At 37.5% G+C, this 19,080-nt stretch overlaps 1 protein-coding gene across 6 annotated transcripts in view; it reads left to right on the top strand.

Moving 5' to 3' along the window:
- The window catches only part of LOC114277036 (uncharacterized), a 44,450-nt gene that overhangs the window by 11,228 nt on the left and 14,142 nt on the right, over positions 1 to 19,080 (top strand). The window contains exons 5-6 of one of the 6 annotated variants that reach the window (XM_082902891.1): positions 17,362 to 17,438; positions 18,998 to 19,075. The exons of 4 other annotated variants lie outside the window; for them this stretch is intronic. The gene's annotated coding sequence lies outside the window, so the exon portion shown is untranslated. The remainder of the gene's footprint in view (positions 1 to 17,361; positions 17,439 to 18,997; positions 19,076 to 19,080) is intronic. One more of the 6 variants, XM_082902899.1, reaches the window with a different exon arrangement.

The raw sequence follows: 19,080 nt of genomic DNA, 5'->3' as shown, positions 1-19,080 counted from the left end.
GGTAAGGCTAACCGATAAGCAACCTCACCAATCCTCTCAAGGATTTCAAAAGGACCAATAAACCGAGGGGATAACTTCCCACTCTTCCCAAATCTCATCAAACCTCGCCTAGGTGATATCTTCAGAAAGACATGATCACCTACCTCAAACGCCAAAGGCCTCCTTCTACGGTCAGCATAAGATTTCTGCCGACTCTGGGCTGTAACAAGCCTCCTACGGATAAGCTCAACTTTCTCCATCGTCTCCCTAACCAACTCCGGACCCAACAAAGGTGCATCACCCACCTCGGCCCAACAAACTGGAGACCTACACGGTCGGCCATACAAGGCCTCAAACGGTGCCATACCGATGCTAGACTGAAAACTGTTGTTGTAGGCAAACTCTACCAATGGCAAGTGCCTCTCCCACGTCCCACTGAAGTCCAGGACACAACCCCGAAGCATATCCTCGAGGATCTGAATAGTACGCTCGGACTGCCCGTCAGTCTGAGGATGATAAGCCGTACTAAAGGTCAACTTAGTGCCCAAGGCACTCTGCAAACTCTGCCACAACCTAGCAGTAAAACGAGGATCTCTATCTGAGACGATCGTCACTGGGACCCCGTGCAATCTCACTACGTCCCGAATATACAAATCGGCAAGATGATCTACCGAATCTCTCATGCGCATAGGAATAAAGTGCGCCGACTTAGTCAACCGGTCTACAACCACCCAAATAGCATCACTACCCCGTTGAGTCCTCGGAAGACCTACAACGAAGTCCATAGTGACATGCTCCCATTTCCACTCGGCAATAGGCAAGGGTTGCAACAAACCCGCTGGCCTCTGATGCTCGGCCTTCACTTGCTGGCAAGTAAGGCATTTCGATACGAAAACAGCCACATCTCTCTTCATACCCCGCCACCAAAACTGGCGACCCAAATCCTGATACATCTTAGTACCTCCCGGATGATAATGTAACTCAAAATCATAATCCTCGATGAACTCCATCCATCTCCTCTGCCTCAAATTCAAGTCTCTCTGTGTAAACAGATACTTCAAACTCTTATGGTCCGAGAACACCTCGAACTTCTCACCATAAAGGTAATGCCTCCAGATTTTCAAGGCAAAGATCACAGCCGCTAACTCTAGATCGTGAGTAGGGTAATTCTTCTCATGTATTTTCAACTGACGTGAGCCATAAGCTACTACTTTCCCCTCTTGCATCAACACACAACCCAAACCCTCTCGTGAGGCATCACAATAAACCGCATAACCCAACCCTCTCTCCGGAATAATCAACACCGGAGCGGTGGTCAATCTAACTTTCAACTCTTGGAATGACCTTTCACAAGTCTCACTCCACACAAACTTGACTCCCTTCCGAGTCAGTCTCGTCAATGGTGACGCTAACCTGGAGAAATCTTTCACAAACCGACGGTAATACCCAGCCAATCCCAGAAAACTGCGGATCTGAAACACACTCTTAGGCTGTGCCCAATCTTGCACTGCCTCAACCTTGGATGTATCAACAGACACCCCTTCCCCGGATACCACGTGGCCTAAGAATTTAACTTCCCTTAGCCAGAACTCACACTTCCCAAACTTGGCATACAGCCTATGGGCTCTAAGTAACTCAAGCACCACTCTCAAGTGTTCCTCGTGCTCCTTCTCAGAAGGCGAATAGATAAGGATATCGTCCACGAAGACAACCACAAATCGGTCTAAGAACTCCCGGAAAATCCGGTTCATCAAATCCATAAAAACTGCCGGTGCATTGGTAAGCCCAAATGGCATCACCAGAAACTCATAATGGCCATACCGCGTACGGAATGCCGTTTTCGGAATATCCTCATCCCTGACCCTCAACTGGTGGTAACCCGATCTCAAGTCTATCTTAGAGAAACAACGGGAACCCTTCAACTGGTCAAACAAATCATCTATACGGGGCATAGGGTACTTATTTTTAACCGTAGCCCGATTCAACTTCCGGTAGTCTATACACAATCTCAAGGCACCATCTTTCTTTTTAACAAAGAGGGCCGGCGCTCCCCACGGTGAAACGCTAGGGCGAACAAAGCCCTTATCGAGCAATTCCTGGAGCTGAACTTTCAACTCAACCAACTCTGCTGGAGCAAAACGGTAAGGTGCCATAGAAATCGGCGCCGTACCAGGCACTAAATCAATAGAGAACTCTATCTCTCGGTGAGGTGGCAAACTAACAAGATCTTCGGGAAAGACATCCGAATACTCACAAACCACCCTCGGCAACACAATCTGTGTCTCAACACACTCTCTACTCTCAAAGCTAGCGAGTAGACCACTAAGCTCACTTCGCCCTCGCGAATCATACCCCGGTGGCAAAACACTACCAACCCGGTCTCCCAAGAAATGGAACCACTCCCCGCTCAAGGTACACAATGTAACCCTCTGGCGGTAGCAATCAATAACAGCCCGGTATGACGATAACCAGTCCATACCCAAAATAACATCAAAACCCTTCATGGGCATGACAACAAACGGAAAAGCAAGCCTATAATCGGCGACTTCTATATCACAACCTCTAACACCCTGTTTCAGAATCAACTCACCACCCAAAGGCGATACCACACAAATAGGGGATACTAATTGTGCTAACTCCAATTCCAAAACAGATGCAAATGCAGCAGATACAAAAGAATGAGATGCACCCGTGTCTATCAACACATTAGCAACCGAGTTGCAAAACAGAAAAGTACCTCTCACTACTGATGGAGCTGGTACTAAATCCTGCGCGGTAACAGCATACACGCGCCCCGTAGGCCCCTGGTCTACCTGCTCACCTCTCGGAGCAAAAGACTGCTGCACAGACTGGGATGACGAAGCTCCCGGATTGGCCCTCGAGGCCTGCACAGACTGAGCTGGCTGAAAACCCTGCGTCTGCCTAGAACCAGACGCTCCCGAAGTGGCACTCAACTATGGGCAAAACCTCTTCATGTGCCCAGGTTGTCCACACTGATAACAAGTCAAGAGCTGCCCCCTGCCCAAACTCTGACTCTGCGGTCTAGCTGAAGAAGAAGCAGCTTTCTGACCTCCACCCTTCTGCGGGCAAACAGAAACCTTGTGACCCAACTGGCCACACTTGTAACAGGTGAATTCCCCCTGACCACCTCTCCCGGAGCCAACACTCGGCACTGGGAAGGTTGATCTAGCAACACCACCCTGCGACTGCTGAGGGTTAGAACCCCTCTGCCTCCTACCATCACCCTGACTATCCTGACTCCTCTTGGAGCCTCTCTGCCCCTCATCCTCCTCCTGCATCATAAGCTCCATATGAGCTGCAGCATCTACCAAGTGTCTATACTCTCGGATATAAGACCCACCAATTCTCAACTTGAGGCTCCGCCTCAACTTCCGCTCAAACTCATAGCAACGGCGTTCCTCAGACGCCACCAGTTCCGGTGCAAACCTGGACAGACTGGTAAAAGTAGCCTCAAACTCGGCCACTGACAAGCCCTGCTGATTAAGCCGGCTAAACTGATCCCTCAGCTTCTCCCTAGCCACTGCCGATAAAAACCTCTCCTGGAAAGCATTTACAAACGCCTCCCAAGTCCCACCAACACGAGCCTTCTCGTATTTCCACCATTGACCCGCATCTCCCTTCAGCTGGAAGGATGCCAAGGTCACTTTCAGTGCTCCGTCCTCGATGCCAAGCATCTCAAACGTCTTCGTTGTCTGTTCGAGCCATTCATCTGCCTTAAGCGGCTCTTTAGGATCCCCGATAAACTCGTCCGGATTACACCGAAAGAACTCCCTCTTCAAGAAGGAAGGCCCTATCTCAGCTGCCTGATTCTCAGCCCTAAGAATACCCAAAGCTCCTGCTAACTCTCTGGCCAAGGCACCCATAGCCTGCTGACCTACTGGCTCGGCCACAGTGGCCTGTCCAACTCCCTCCTGCACTGCCGGAATCTCACCCTGTAATGGTGCTTCCTGCCTCGCAGCTCTACCACGTCTAGCACCCCTTCCTCGTCCTGACATCCTAATAAAGGCAACACAGAACGTTAACACATTCATAAGTGTGCCAAAACTAAACACTCACGTCCTAATGCATGGACAACTGTAATTCACTCCACGTAAGCACATAAACACATAAGCACTTACGAATTTCATTTCCGGATAATGATAGTCCCGAGACGTTACTAGAGTTCCGGTTAGAAACAGCATTGATCAAGTGCTTTTCCAACAAGACTCCCAGAAACTCAAGGATCCAATCAACATCCTAGAACTTAAATCCCATACCCACATAGTCACATAAGCATGTTATCAATTAAGCACATAGCATATGATACTACATCTAAGTCTCTATCAAGCGAGACAAACCCATTGTGATCCTAATCACTTCCCACGTACCCAAAGTATTCGAACCCGGTACGCTCTGATACCAAGTTGTAACGCCCTCGAAATAATAACATTAAACCCATCAAATAAGACATGCGTTGACATATAAACAAAACCACCTTCTATTATTCATTAGCGTCTCATTACATAAGTATTACATGTTAACATCAAAACAAAATGCCCTACGGGCTTACAGCTTTCCAAGTTAACACTTGGTTACAACAAAGAGTACTAACTCGATACACATTAAGCCCTTGGCTTGAAGTTACATGTAATACATCAAAAGTAAAACAACAAAGCATGTCCGCCTCTAGCCTTCCAGCTATGTCCTTGGAGGTGGCATGCTTCCTGTACCTGAAAATGATGTTCCCATATAGGGTGAGCCACAGCCCAGTAGAAATACACTAAACCAACCATGGACAATGACTAAAACATTAGCAATTGATAGATGGCCAACACTGATACAATCACATAAATTTCATATTTATGTCTTACAACTTATGAGTCTAAGTTACCTTTCATTTTCCCTTTTTCAACAGATAAGCATGTCAGCTCTATCATCATTTCAACAGATATGTATAAAAACTATATCTCACATTCAGATAAGCATAAAAGCTATATTCATATTCTCAACAGATATGTATATCAACACTACCCACAGATAAGCATACAAGCTATATCCACATTCTACAACAGATATGTATATCAACAATATCCACAGATAAGCATACAAGCTGTATCCACACTTCACAAAGATAAGCATATGAGCTCTATCTTCACTTCTCTAGACAAGCATATGAGCTCTGTCTACGGAGTTCATCCCCTATCTCCTCCCAATACCTATCCGGTTTAGAGGTACATCCCCTATCTTCCCCTAAACCGCGGAGTACATCCCCTATCTCCTCCTCTACACATAACGTATACAAACACAAAGGTTCTATATACAATCACTCAATACATATAATTAATGTATTCAATCAACCGTCAAGTTCCATGACACATTTCATTGATTAGTTTCAGTTTACTTAATCATCAAGCATTGTCTACAACAATCACGACTATCCTCCACCGATAGCCCAAAGCAGTTATTTCTAAACAGAAAATAAATGCACAAATGGATATTCAATCAACATTTCATTCCTCATTCCTCACCAATTAATTATCCCAATTAATTAAACAATGTAATTAGGCCATTCTCCATAATTACCATTTCAACCCTTAGGTCCCATTTTCATCAATTCCATTTCTCCATGCCAAACATGCATCTAGGTTTATTATGAATAAAACCCCAACCTTTGTAAAATTACACAAAAACCCCAAACTTTCATAAAATTACCCAACCAAGCCCAACATCTCAAAATACCAAAATTTAAAGACAAAACCCATAGAGAGGAGTAGGATATCCCTACCTCAAATTCGGAGCCCCAAAGGAGATGAAGACCAAAACCAAAATGCTCCAAACCTCGAAATTTTCAGATCAAAAGGAAGCTCTCGACGATCAACACAACTTTTGTGAAGACAAAAGGTGAGTAAACGATCCTTACTAGATCAAATCTAAGAGAGAAGGGCCGATTTAGAGTGAGAAGCTCTGAAAATGGCTTTTTGGAAAAGTAAGAGAGAGAAGAGAAAGCAAAAAGTGATTTGAAAAGGCACAAATTCGGGACTTTAACCCAGTCTCCCGCTCGAGCGTAAAACACCCCGCTCGAGCGGCCACTCACAGACTTACGCTCGAGCGGCCAACCTCCCGCTCGAGCGCAGAATGCACTCGCTCAGCACTTTTGCAGAACCAGACCTCCGCTCGAGCTCCCAACCCTACGCTCGAGCGTACAACGCTGCACAGGAAAATACTGAAAGGGTGTAATCTCCGCTCGAGCGCCAAAATCCCCGCTCGAGCGTACAGGCCAAAAATCTGGGCAACTAGTTTTGGTTTCTAAACTCAACCAACCTGTAACAAATCCGCCCCAACACATCCTATAACTCAAATATGAAGTAAAGAGGATGCAAACAAGATAATAGTCAACTACCAACATCAAAAGACACAAGTCTGGATCACTATACAACAAGGGTAAACCCGGGATCGCTATAACCTCCCCCCCTTAAAGAATTTCGTCCCCGAAATTAAACACAAGTTTTCAAAAACAAGTTTTCCTCCATTTTAAACAATGTTACATTTTAACATTCAACAATTCGACCCATTACCGGTCATCCCATCCCTTAAACAAGAGACATATCACAATATGTAAACAACATATGTACTTTCAACATGCATCAACATTATGCACTATCCTTCCAATTTCAACAATATATTCAACAGGTATAATGTTACATTCAACTTCCATATGAGGCAAGTTCCAAAACATACTACCAATAATCAAAACATTCTCAATGTTTCACAACTTAAGACATATAAAAAAAACGCTTAAGTTCAACAAAAACTCTTAAAATAAATCTGACATCATGTATTATAGCATACTTAACATGCACATTCATATGATAAACACAGTGGCCTGAATATATAAAGCAAATTGAATTTGTACTCTAATTCATACATGGCACAGTGAGTTTTTTTTCCTTACAAATTTCATATGCATCTAATTATCTAATTCCTCTATTTATATTAAAATCATCTGAAGTATACAATTACCCTTTAGACTATAAAACAATAACACCTAACAGTAATGGAGAATCTTCATTACATCATCGAATGGTTGTTAAAAACCACAACAATTGTTGTAATGAATTTTTACAACCATTGGATGATGTAATGTGTGAGAATATTATGTTACTTACGTAAATATATTAGAGAGGAAATATTGATTGATGTTGTTGGTTCTTATTTCCTATTTTAGATTGGGTCTAGGATTGCTATATATATCGATTATACTCCTTGTATTACACACAATTGAAACCCTAGCAGCCATTAGTGAAGCTCTTCTGTTTCGTTGAGTTCTTTGATTTGAATCCATCGCGATCTTGGTTTGCCCTTGTCCCTCTCGATTGATCGACTCCATCAGGTTCGGTCTTTCTCGATTTGGTCTCTCTCCATCAGGTTTAATTAGATTTTTCCTTTATTGTTTAGAAATGTTAATGGGGATTCTTTTTATATCTTGTATACTACACACACTACACACATTGAATTATCCAATTAACTACAATCGATGTTTAATTAGATCTTTCCTTTATGTGTGTATCTTGAAATTCCAAGATATACATAATAAATGATTTTTCTAGATATACAAGGAATTCTAGTGGAAAAATATTTTATTTATTTATTTATCAACAAAGGCCTATGTTGTTGGTTCTTTGTCCTAATAAAATAAATCTGACATCATGTATTATAGCATACTTAACATGCACATTCATATGATAAACACAGTGGCCTGAATATATAAAGCAAATTGAATTTGTACTCTAATTCATACATGGCACAGTGAGTTTTTTTTCCTTACAAATTTCATATGCATCTAATTATCTAATTCTTCTATTTATATTAAAATCATCTGAAGTATGCAATTACCCTTTAGACTATAAAACAATAACACCTAACAGTAATGGAGAATCTTCATTACATCATCGAATGGTTGTTAAAAACCACAACAATTGTTGTAATGAATTTTTACAACCATTGGATGATGTAATGTGTGAGAATATTATGTTACTTACGTAAATATATTAGAGAGGAAATATTGATTGATGTTGTTGGTTCTTATTTCCTATTTTAGATTGGGTCTAGGATTGCTATATATATCGATTATACTCCTTGTATTACACACAATTGAAACCCTAGCAGCCATTAGTGAAGCTCTTCTGTTTCGTTGAGTTCTTTGATTTGAATCCATCGCGATCTTGGTTTGCCCTTGTCCCTCTCGATTGATCGACTCCATCAGGTTCGGTCTTTCTCGATTTGGTCTCTCTCCATCAGGTTTAATTAGATTTTTCCTTTATTGTTTAGAAATGTTAATGGGGATTCTTTTTATATCTTGTATACTACACACACTACACACATTGAATTATCCAATTAACTACAATCGATGTTTAATTAGATCTTTCCTTTATGTGTGTATCTTGAAATTCCAAGATATACATAATAAATGATTTTTCTAGATATACAAGGAATTCTAGTGGAAAAATATTTTATTTATTTATTTATCAACAAAGGCCTATGTTGTTGGTTCTTTGTCCTAATAAAATAAATCTGACATCATGTATTATAGCATACTTAACATGCACATTCATATGATAAACACAGTGGCCTGAATATATAAAGCAAATTGAATTTGTACTCTAATTCATACATGGCACAGTGAGTTTTTTTTCCTTACAAATTTCATATGCATCTAATTATCTAATTCCTCTATTTATATTAAAATCATCTGAAGTATACAATTACCCTTTAGACTATAAAACAATAACACCTAACAGTAATGGAGAATCTTCATTACATCATCGAATGGTTGTTAAAAACCACAACAATTGTTGTAATGAATTTTTACAACCATTGGATGATGTAATGTGTGAGAATATTATGTTACTTACGTAAATATATTAGAGAGGAAATATTGATTGATGTTGTTGGTTCTTATTTCCTATTTTAGATTGGGTCTAGGATTGCTATATATATCGATTATACTCCTTGTATTACACACAATTGAAACCCTAGCAGCCATTAGTGAAGCTCTTCTGTTTCGTTGAGTTCTTTGATTTGAATCCATCGCGATCTTGGTTTGCCCTTGTCCCTCTCGATTGATCGACTCCATTAGGTTCGGTCTTTCTCGATTTGGTCTCTCTCCATCAGGTTTAATTAGATTTTTCCTTTATTGTTTAGAAATGTTAATGGGGATTCTTTTTATATCTTGTATACTGCACACACTACACACATTGAATTATCCAATTAACTACAATCGATGTTTAATTAGATCTTTCCTTTATGTGTGTATCTTGAAATTCCAAGATATACATAATAAATGATTTTTCTAGATATACAAGGAATTCTAGTGGAAAAATATTTTATTTATTTATTTATCAACAAAGGCCTATGTTGTTGGTTCTTTGTCCTAATAAAATAAATCTGACATCATGTATTATAGCATACTTAACATGCACATTCATATGATAAACACAGTGGCCTGAATATATAAAGCAAATTGAATTTGTACTCTAATTCATACATGGCACAGTGAGTTTTTTTTCCTTACAAATTTCATATGCATCTAATTATCTAATTCCTCTATTTATATTAAAATCATCTGAAGTATACAATTACCCTTTAGACTATAAAACAATAACACCTAACAGTAATGGAGAATCTTCATTACATCATCGAATGGTTGTTAAAAACCACAACAATTGTTGTAATGAATTTTTACAACCATTGGATGATGTAATGTGTGAGAATATTATGTTACTTACGTAAATATATTAGAGAGGAAATATTGATTGATGTTGTTGGTTCTTATTTCCTATTTTAGATTGGGTCTAGGATTGCTATATATATCGATTATACTCCTTGTATTACACACAATTGAAACCCTAGCAGCCATTAGTGAAGCTCTTCTGTTTCGTTGAGTTCTTTGATTTGAATCCATCGCGATCTTGGTTTGCCCTTGTCCCTCTCGATTGATCGACTCCATCAGGTTCGGTCTTTCTCGATTTGGTCTCTCTCCATCAGGTTTAATTAGATTTTTCCTTTATTGTTTAGAAATGTTAATGGGGATTCTTTTTATATCTTGTATACTACACACACTACACACATTGAATTATCCAATTAACTACAATCGATGTTTAATTAGATCTTTCCTTTATGTGTGTATCTTGAAATTCCAAGATATACATAATAAATGATTTTTCTAGATATACAAGGAATTCTAGTGGAAAAATATTTTATTTATTTATTTATCAACAAAGGCCTATGTTGTTGGTTCTTTGTCCTAATAAAATAAATCTGACATCATGTATTATAGCATACTTAACATGCACATTCATATGATAAACACAGTGGCCTGAATATATAAAGCAAATTGAATTTGTACTCTAATTCATACATGGCACAGTGAGTTTTTTTTCCTTACAAATTTCATATGCATCTAATTATCTAATTCCTCTATTTATATTAAAATCATCTGAAGTATACAATTACCCTTTAGACTATAAAACAATAACACCTAACAGTAATGGAGAATCTTCATTACATCATCGAATGGTTGTTAAAAACCACAACAATTGTTGTAATGAATTTTTACAACCATTGGATGATGTAATGTGTGAGAATATTATGTTACTTACGTAAATATATTAGAGAGGAAATATTGATTGATGTTGTTGGTTCTTATTTCCTATTTTAGATTGGGTCTAGGATTGCTATATATATCGATTATACTCCTTGTATTACACACAATTGAAACCCTAGCAGCCATTAGTGAAGCTCTTCTGTTTCGTTGAGTTCTTTGATTTGAATCCATCGCGATCTTGGTTTGCCCTTGTCCCTCTCGATCGATCGACTCCATCAGGTTCGGTCTTTCTCGATTTGGTCTCTCTCCATCAGGTTTAATTAGATCTTTCCTTTATTGTTTAGAAATGTGATTTTGTGTGTAATATCTTGGAATTTCTACTTGTAAACTTTCCACTAGAATTCCTTGTATATCTAGAAAAATCATTTATTATGTATATCTTGGAATTTCAAGATACACACATAAAGGAAAGATCTAATTCACATATTTTATCTATGTACTTCAATCATGCTGTGCCTTTTCTTCTTCTTCTTCTTCTTCTTCTTCTTATATTGATTGAAAGACCCATGTGGCAACTCGTGGGACTCTGGTATATGTTCTTCAATAATGTACATATACTCCATCAAACAAAGAAATTAGAGACATAAATTTTCCACCTCTTAACAATTGTTGTAATGAATTTTTACGACCATTGGATGATGTAATGTGTGAGAATATTATGTTACTTACGTAAATATATTAGAGAGGAAATATTGATTGATGTGACCCAAAAAAGATAAAAAGATAAAAAATGTGGACTTATTTAGTCTTCCCAAACAAGGCCTTATTCTTATTTCCTATTTTAGATTGGGTCTAGGATTGCTATATATATCGATTATACTCCTTGTATTACACACAATTGAAACCCTAGCAGCCATTAGTGACGCTCTTCTGTTTCGTTGAGTTCTTTGATTTGAATCCATCGCGATCTTGGTTTGCCCTTGTCCCTCTCGATCGATCGACTCCATCAGGTTCGGTCTTTCTCGATTTGGTCTCTCTCCATCAGGTTTAATTAGATTTTTACTTTATTGTTTAGAAATGTTAATGGGGATTCTTTTTATATCTTGTATACTACACACACTACACACATTGAATTATCCAATTAACTACAATCGATGTTTAATTAGATCTTTCCTTTATGTGTGTATCTTGAAATTCCAAGATATACATAATAAATGATTTTTCTAGATATACAAGGAATTCTAGTGGAAAATTTACAAGTAGAAATTCCAAGATATTACACACACAAAATCATACAAGTAGAAATACAAAGGAATTTCAAGATATACAAGTAGAAATACCATTCCATTCAAGATATTACACACACAAAATAATTTATTGAAATTCCTTTGATTTTGTGTCTGTAATATCTCTTGTTAGCTAAGTGCCTAGGGAAGGGAAGGTAAAATTCTAGTGGAAAGTTTACTTAATAGTTAGATCCTTGGAGTTCAATGGTGTAAGGTTTTGAATTGCGTAGACCTGCATACCTAACAATTCGAACTTTAGGTGCTTGTGTTGAATTGGGTGTCTTGGAGTGGCCATTTGAGGTTAAAGATTCTAGAGCACTCGGTTATGAGCTAGATAGATGATTAGTCTTATTTGGTAAAGTTGGTGATTTTGGGTGGGAATGGCGAATGCTGGGGGGATTAGAATGGCTTTGTGCCTTGATAGTAGCTTTGTGTTTTGAGGTTGGCTTTATGCCTAGAATGTCTTTAATGAGATGGATGTGTTCTCTTTTTGTTGCCTTAGTGGCTAGGTGAGTTTATGTAACTTACTAGAGATAAATGAACGACTACTTCTTGGACCGATTGTCTAAATGTAGAGAATGGATGAGAACGTAATTGTAAAAGTGAAATATATGTTATGTGTGGATGTGTTTATATATATGTATGTATGCTTGAGTTGTATCAGATAGTTTGCGGTGTTGCGTCATGGGCTATATATCTCTATGTGAGAGATATGATTAATTGGTTTTATGTTAATTAGGGTGGGAATGATATTAATCTTAAATTGGGTGGCTACCCTTATGGTTGAGTTTGTGGTTATGTTTAGTGGTGTAAGCTTGGAATAGTGTGGAATGTGTACAATCTTGGTTGAATAATGTGTTCTTGTGAGCCTTGGGTAGTAGAGTACCTACCTTCCTAAGGGATTGAGTCTCTAGGTATGATTTTTGGGTTATAAGACCTCTAGGAGGGGGTTGGAGTGGTTGAGAAGCTAGACACTTGTTGTTGGTGTAGGTTGTAGTGTATGCTTGGTTGTGGATATGAAGTTGTGTTGATGGCTAGTTTACTAATGATTTACAGTACATGTTTTGAATCTTAAAATGTGTTCCTTAAAAATAATCTACCCACTTGAGAAGATCATGCTTGTATATATATACCGAGTCCCTCCCTGTCCTATTAATTTCATATTTTCCCATATTACTGTTGTTAGTCTATTCCTACTCAAGCTTGGGCTTATGTAGTCAACAAAAAATTTTGGTTAGGGTGCAGTGCAATTAGTAAGAATTTTTTTGGAGACTTAGCTTTTTATGATCCTTGTAGGCTTTGAGCATTTCTATTATTGTAAGGCCGTGAGGCCCCTTTCCTATCGTTTATAAAATTTATAATTTAACTAATTTGCATATCTTGATTATGAGACTTTGCTTCTACGAATTTTTAAATATAGTCTCTCAACTTAGAATTTTATGAAATTTCCATGTAATGTTCATACATGAGTATAGTATATGTGGTAAAAAATTTAGATTGAAATATTTTCATAGAAAAAAAAAATGCACAAACTGATCGGTGATTTGTTCACTATTAGAGCAGAATTTGTGTTTTTGATTTTCCATTTTGTATGGGACTTTGGATGTCAAGCCCATAACATGAGGTCAATTTTGCTAGGTCTAGTTGGGTCATGTTAGCCCCAATGGTATTAGAGAGGAGAAACGAATTTCTTCTTAATAAATCACGCTTAGGTTGAATTAGATTCTGCATAATTAACCTTTCGAAAATCGGGGTGTGACAATATGGTGTCAGAGCTTAACCAGGTTTGAATACCTAGGACTATGGGAAGTGGTCGAGTCCACTCTTCGTGTTTGGTTAGCATGAGTTAATGCTTGGAGAATTTGTATGGTTGTTGTTTCATGTCAAGAATTTTATAGTGGCTAGAGTTGTGTTTTTTAGCTTTCACATATTAAATTCTTTCTTTGTAGATTACTTATGGATTTCTGTTTTAAATCTATTTGGTAAGAAATTTCCTCTTTGGGGTACTCATCCATGAGGGTACAGTTGGGTTTGTTCATTTGGGCATCGATGAGAAAAAGGACAAGAAGTACATGTGTGTCTTGTGTCTGTATGTAGTATATTTTAATGGTATGCATTAGTGGGTTTGTTGTGGATTTTGCTATGATTGGGAATTTTGTTGTGGGTTTTGCTATGATTGGCAACTTGTTGGGTTCGCGGTCGATGTTTGTCAAGAAAAATTTGTGATGTAATGGGTTTGTGATTAAGAACTTGTGCCTTTGTCGTGATGGTGGTGGGTGTTAAATTATTGTTTAATTTATTTACTCAAAAATAAATGAATAGAATCTGTTGTTGAAATATCTGAATAGCTGCTATTTGATTCAAAATTCATTTTCATAGCTATACTTGGTTTTATGGTATGAAAAATTGAGGGATGAAAATAGACTTCCTAAAGGTGACATAAAATTTTGTTTCATAAAATAAAAAATATGTGCAGCAATTATGACTTTGGACTCAGATTTAACATAGTTTTTGAAATTTAAATGCTTTGGAATTTTGGCCACATGACCTCTAATATGTGACGCCCCGATTCTACACTATAGATTGTAGTCAAGGGAGAGTCACTAGTGAGTCCTATGGCCAATAACCAAGTAAGATCCCAGATCGCCGGAGGAGTCAAAATAGCCTCCCTTCTAAGTCCAGCTTTCTTAGGCAGCGCACTACCTTTTTGACAGATCTTACAAGGCATTGACACAAGGTCTCATAAGCAACGATAAGGTTCATACATAGAATATAAATACATAACAACCACAATTATACTTGATTCAAAAGATTGTTCCATTACATTACATCCTGAAAAGAAAGTTTTAAACTTCAAATGAGTCTTACAAAATATCCAAAAGGAAACTTCTAATATTCTAGAATAGCCAAAAGCCTTCAAAGGTTTTAGGTTCGACGTCTCCAGCTATGAGTTCCTCTTCGTCACCTGGCATGATACGACGTGAGTTTTGAATGTCCAGTAAACACACACACACACCCCGTCCCTTTTTCCCAGTCCAATACACAATCACAATTTTAACGTCAAGTAGTAAAGCATGATATTCAAATAAATAAGTAAAGAGTTAGGTCAGATGTTAGCAAACTAGAAATCTCCCAAAGAGATTTCGTCCTCCCAACCACAAGAATCGGACGCGGATTATTCGGTATGTCCCCTCTTTTGCTGCTTTGTTACAAAACTAACCTCGGATGCCTACCAACGGTTATATACCACATAGTGCCAACCGCAGGGCCTCAAAAGAGACGGTAAAAATAGGGCCTTGCCCGAATCCCTCCTTACACCAAGCTACCTAGGGTCCGAATACAACTGCTCCGTTCAAGGGTTCCGAAAACCACTCGCACAAGACTTTAACTTTCGAATAAGGAACGCATCCCAACAATCCGTATATCACATATTATCATCTTTTCAAGACTCAAGTACTCGAAAATCAAATACCCTCCCAATTTGGTTTCCCGTTGAATTAGATATTTTACATCAAGGTTAGACAATTTAACCAGATAAAAATGTCCACACAAGCATGCATCCATAAGGTGAAGAAGATAAAGAACATAACATAACACATACAATATCATGCCAAGATATGATCATAAGCTAATAAACATTTTTATGAATACAAGGGCATAAAACATCCATGCATAACAAATTTTTCAGATTTAGCATCACATAAAGATTAAAATGAAAGGACTATTTTAGATCTTCCACCGGACTTAGTCTTCCTATGGTTCGTAGAGAATTTGATCTAGTTTCTAGAATATTTTTCGGAAATGGGATTACTTTTCCAGATTTTAAGTTATTTAGAAAATAGTCCAGTGCTGTCCAGAATCTGTCCAGATCCATCGACCGTTACGAAAACTTGATTTTACTGCAAACCGCTTAATGTTTTTCGATGAAAACAATTTTAGTTGAAAGCTAACTCCTTAAGGAAGGTTTTGACGTAAAATAGAGGTCCAGAATATTTTTGTACATCTTTCTGGAATTTTTGAAAGTGGGCTGCAAAAATAGATTCTAAGGTAGACTGTCCAAAACATGAAGATTTGTGAGAAAAGGGTTCCACCAAGGGAAAGTTTTCATTTATTTTGTGAAGAAAACATGCTAACTAACATAAATTTACTCAGAAAGTTTGCTTGAAAGTGTGCCTTGGAAAGTTGAGAGGTTGGTAATAAAAGAGGATGGTTTTGTGCCAAAAAGGGGAAAATACAAGAAAGATGGAATCAATACTCAAATCTTAGTATTTTTAACATAAGAACTCTTTAATGACAGATCTGAAATACATTATTTAGAGACATGTATTGAAAGAAGGAAAATAAAAGAGAAGTTGTGTATGTGGCTTACTTGCTAATTTTGCACAAGAATGCTCTCTTCTCCCTTCCTCTTCTTCTCTAGACTCCTTTCTCTCTTGCTCTCCTTCCTCTTTCTAACCGAATGTGTGTGTGGGTGAGTGTGTTATGTGTGTTTGCAAGCTAGGGGGTGTGTTGGTATTTATAGACAAACCTTTGAGGCAAAAAGTCTAAAAAGTCCCTTAGTTGGAAATGGATGGAAAGGTTAGGATTTGTTTGGATTCTAAGGAAATGGAAGGGATTTGGGAGGCTTGGTCAAAGATTTAGGCAACACTTAGTTAAAAGGAACTAGTTTTGGAATTAGCACCCTAGGTCTAGGTACTAGGTTGGTGGTTTATCCTAGAAGTTCATGATGATATTTCTTGGAAATTGATTTCTCACTTTCTTCTAGGAAGGCTAGACATAGGGAAGGGTGAAGGGAAATTTTTTTTATTATTTTATGTCCTAGGCACATTCCTCAAGGTGTATACATATATCTATATAATAAGACAAGATTGTTTTTGAAAATATACCAAAATGTATCAGAGATACATTTAACATTAACGGCTGAGAAGAATCTGAACTATACATCAATGGTTCAGATTAGTTCAAATGAGTGATGATTGCCGCCTATATACCTATCTACCCACGTCTGACCCATCCAAACACCCACACCCACACCTACACCTTTCCTCTCTATCTCTTTCTTTTGCTCTCTCACTCTTTGTTCTTCAACAGAAGCAAAAAACCCACCCTCTCTATCACAACTGACGCTCCTCCACGTCTCACCCCCTCTCTCCCACGTCTTTTAAAGGCTACCCACTCCCCCTCTCTCTCTCTCCTCATCCTTGATTTTAAACTCTCTTCCTTACATAGTCACACAAACCTTCTCCATCTCTGTCCATCTCTCACTCTTTGATTTTAAACTCTCTTCCTTACGTAGTTACATAGTTTTTGTTGTACAACCTCCAACAAATGGGTTTCTATTTCACTCTTCAAATGGGTTTCTATCTCTATTGAAATGGGTTTTGATTTCTCATGAATATATTGTTTACAGACACTGTTCATCTCTTGAAATGGGTTTAGAAATTAACTGTTCATCTCCATCATGCGGACACTGAAGGTTTTGGTTCTCTGCAGAGGCTGAAGAGCTTGCCGGAGTAGTGGCGGTGAAGAAGGAAGGAGATGGAGAAGGGGATGAACCCTCTAGAACACCGGTAATGGAGATTTTTCTCACTCCTCCTATTAGTCCAGCACCACCTCTTAATAGCTCTTGAATCATTTTTTTTCCCTTGATCTACAACAATCCAAATATGTATATATATCGGTACATATGTTAGAAACAATTTATCAGAGGATGGAGAGGATGGTGGTAGTGAGAGAGAGAGAGGAGGTGGCAGTTTTGGTGGGGTGGGTTGGGTTGGGTTGATTATTTTGTGATTAAAGTAGTCATAAAAAAATAAAACAAATGAAAAAATTAATAAAATAGTGTTGGAATTATAATTTTTCTTCCCTATTTTTTAATGGAGACCCAATTATAATCTAAATCTTCTAAGGTCTGATGCTGAATGACATACCTGAGTGATGATATCGAAGTAGAATTGAATGGAGGAGATTTTGATGGTACTGCAATATATATGTACTAAGCAAGAATATATTATATATATGGATACGTGTGTCTGTGTGTGGCGTTTATTGCCTTTATTTGACCAGTGGCTTGCTTTTGTTATGTAAAATATTAGTTTGGTACTTTTTTGGATGGGAGGGAGAAAAATATAGGAAAAGAAAATGTGTTAGTTTGGTACTATTTTGGATGAGCGGGAGAAAAATATAGGAAAAGAGAATGTGATTAATTTGCATTTGATAAAATAGTAGTTTGGTTCTCTAATTTTCATTTGAATTTCCCTTCCACACTCATTTTCAAAGTGTGAGCACTTTCTCTCCATTTTTCTAACAGTAACTTTTTTTTTTTGAATGATCGGATGTCTAAGTTAGTTTATGCATACTTCGACTAATCCTGAGACCCAGGTAAAGCGTCCACTCCACATAGATCGAACACATCTCGAGCAAAGTCTATGGGCATGGCTCCAAAAAAATAATAACACTTAATGACAGTTAAACTTGAGACTTAGAAGGATGCAAGTAAATATGTTCTAAAAGCTTTAAAAGAAAAAAAAAATTATGAAAAAATTAGACTTTTCAAGAGAGCCTCTAAAATGCATCTTAAAAAGCACTAGCTGCTTTAAATAGTGTTGGGATTAAATTTAAATTTAAATAATGTTGGGATTAAATTTATAATAAATTTAAATAGTGTTGGGATTAAATTCATAATAAATTTAAATAGTATTGGGATTAAATAGTGTTGGGATTAAATTTAATTTTATCAAATTAAAAAATAAAAGTTAAATAGTGTTGGGATTAAATTTAAATTTAATCCGTGTTGGGGTTAAATTATATTAAATTTAAATAGTGTGTGTTGGGATTAAATTTAAACTGATTTATTATAATTGATTTTTATAACAGTGAAATTATTATTATTTTGAATTGATTTTTTTTGTAAAGGATGTGATACCAATATTAATAATTTATGTTAATTGATTTTTTTAAAATATGTGTACCAATATTATTTATACCCAGTGTGTTAGTGTTCCCCTTCAATTACTATGCATTTGTCTACACCATTAACATTTATTGTATACAGTTTTTATTTATTTATTTTTATTATTATTATTATTATTTTATGGTTAATTGATGGAATGCTTTCAATATATTTCAGGGAGGAATTTAAGGATGAGAAGATGGTTGATGTGAAGTCATTACACATCCGAAACTTTCTCTGAAGTTGAGTTTGTTGGTTAG

The sequence above is a fragment of the Camellia sinensis genome, chromosome 1 (assembly GCF_055761805.1).
Source record: "Camellia sinensis isolate YWXY chromosome 1, ASM5576180v1, whole genome shotgun sequence".
Taxonomy (NCBI): domain Eukaryota; kingdom Viridiplantae; phylum Streptophyta; class Magnoliopsida; order Ericales; family Theaceae; genus Camellia; species Camellia sinensis.
The sequence above is the reverse complement of the archived record's forward strand: the minus strand, read 5'-3'. Positions and strand labels throughout refer to the sequence as shown.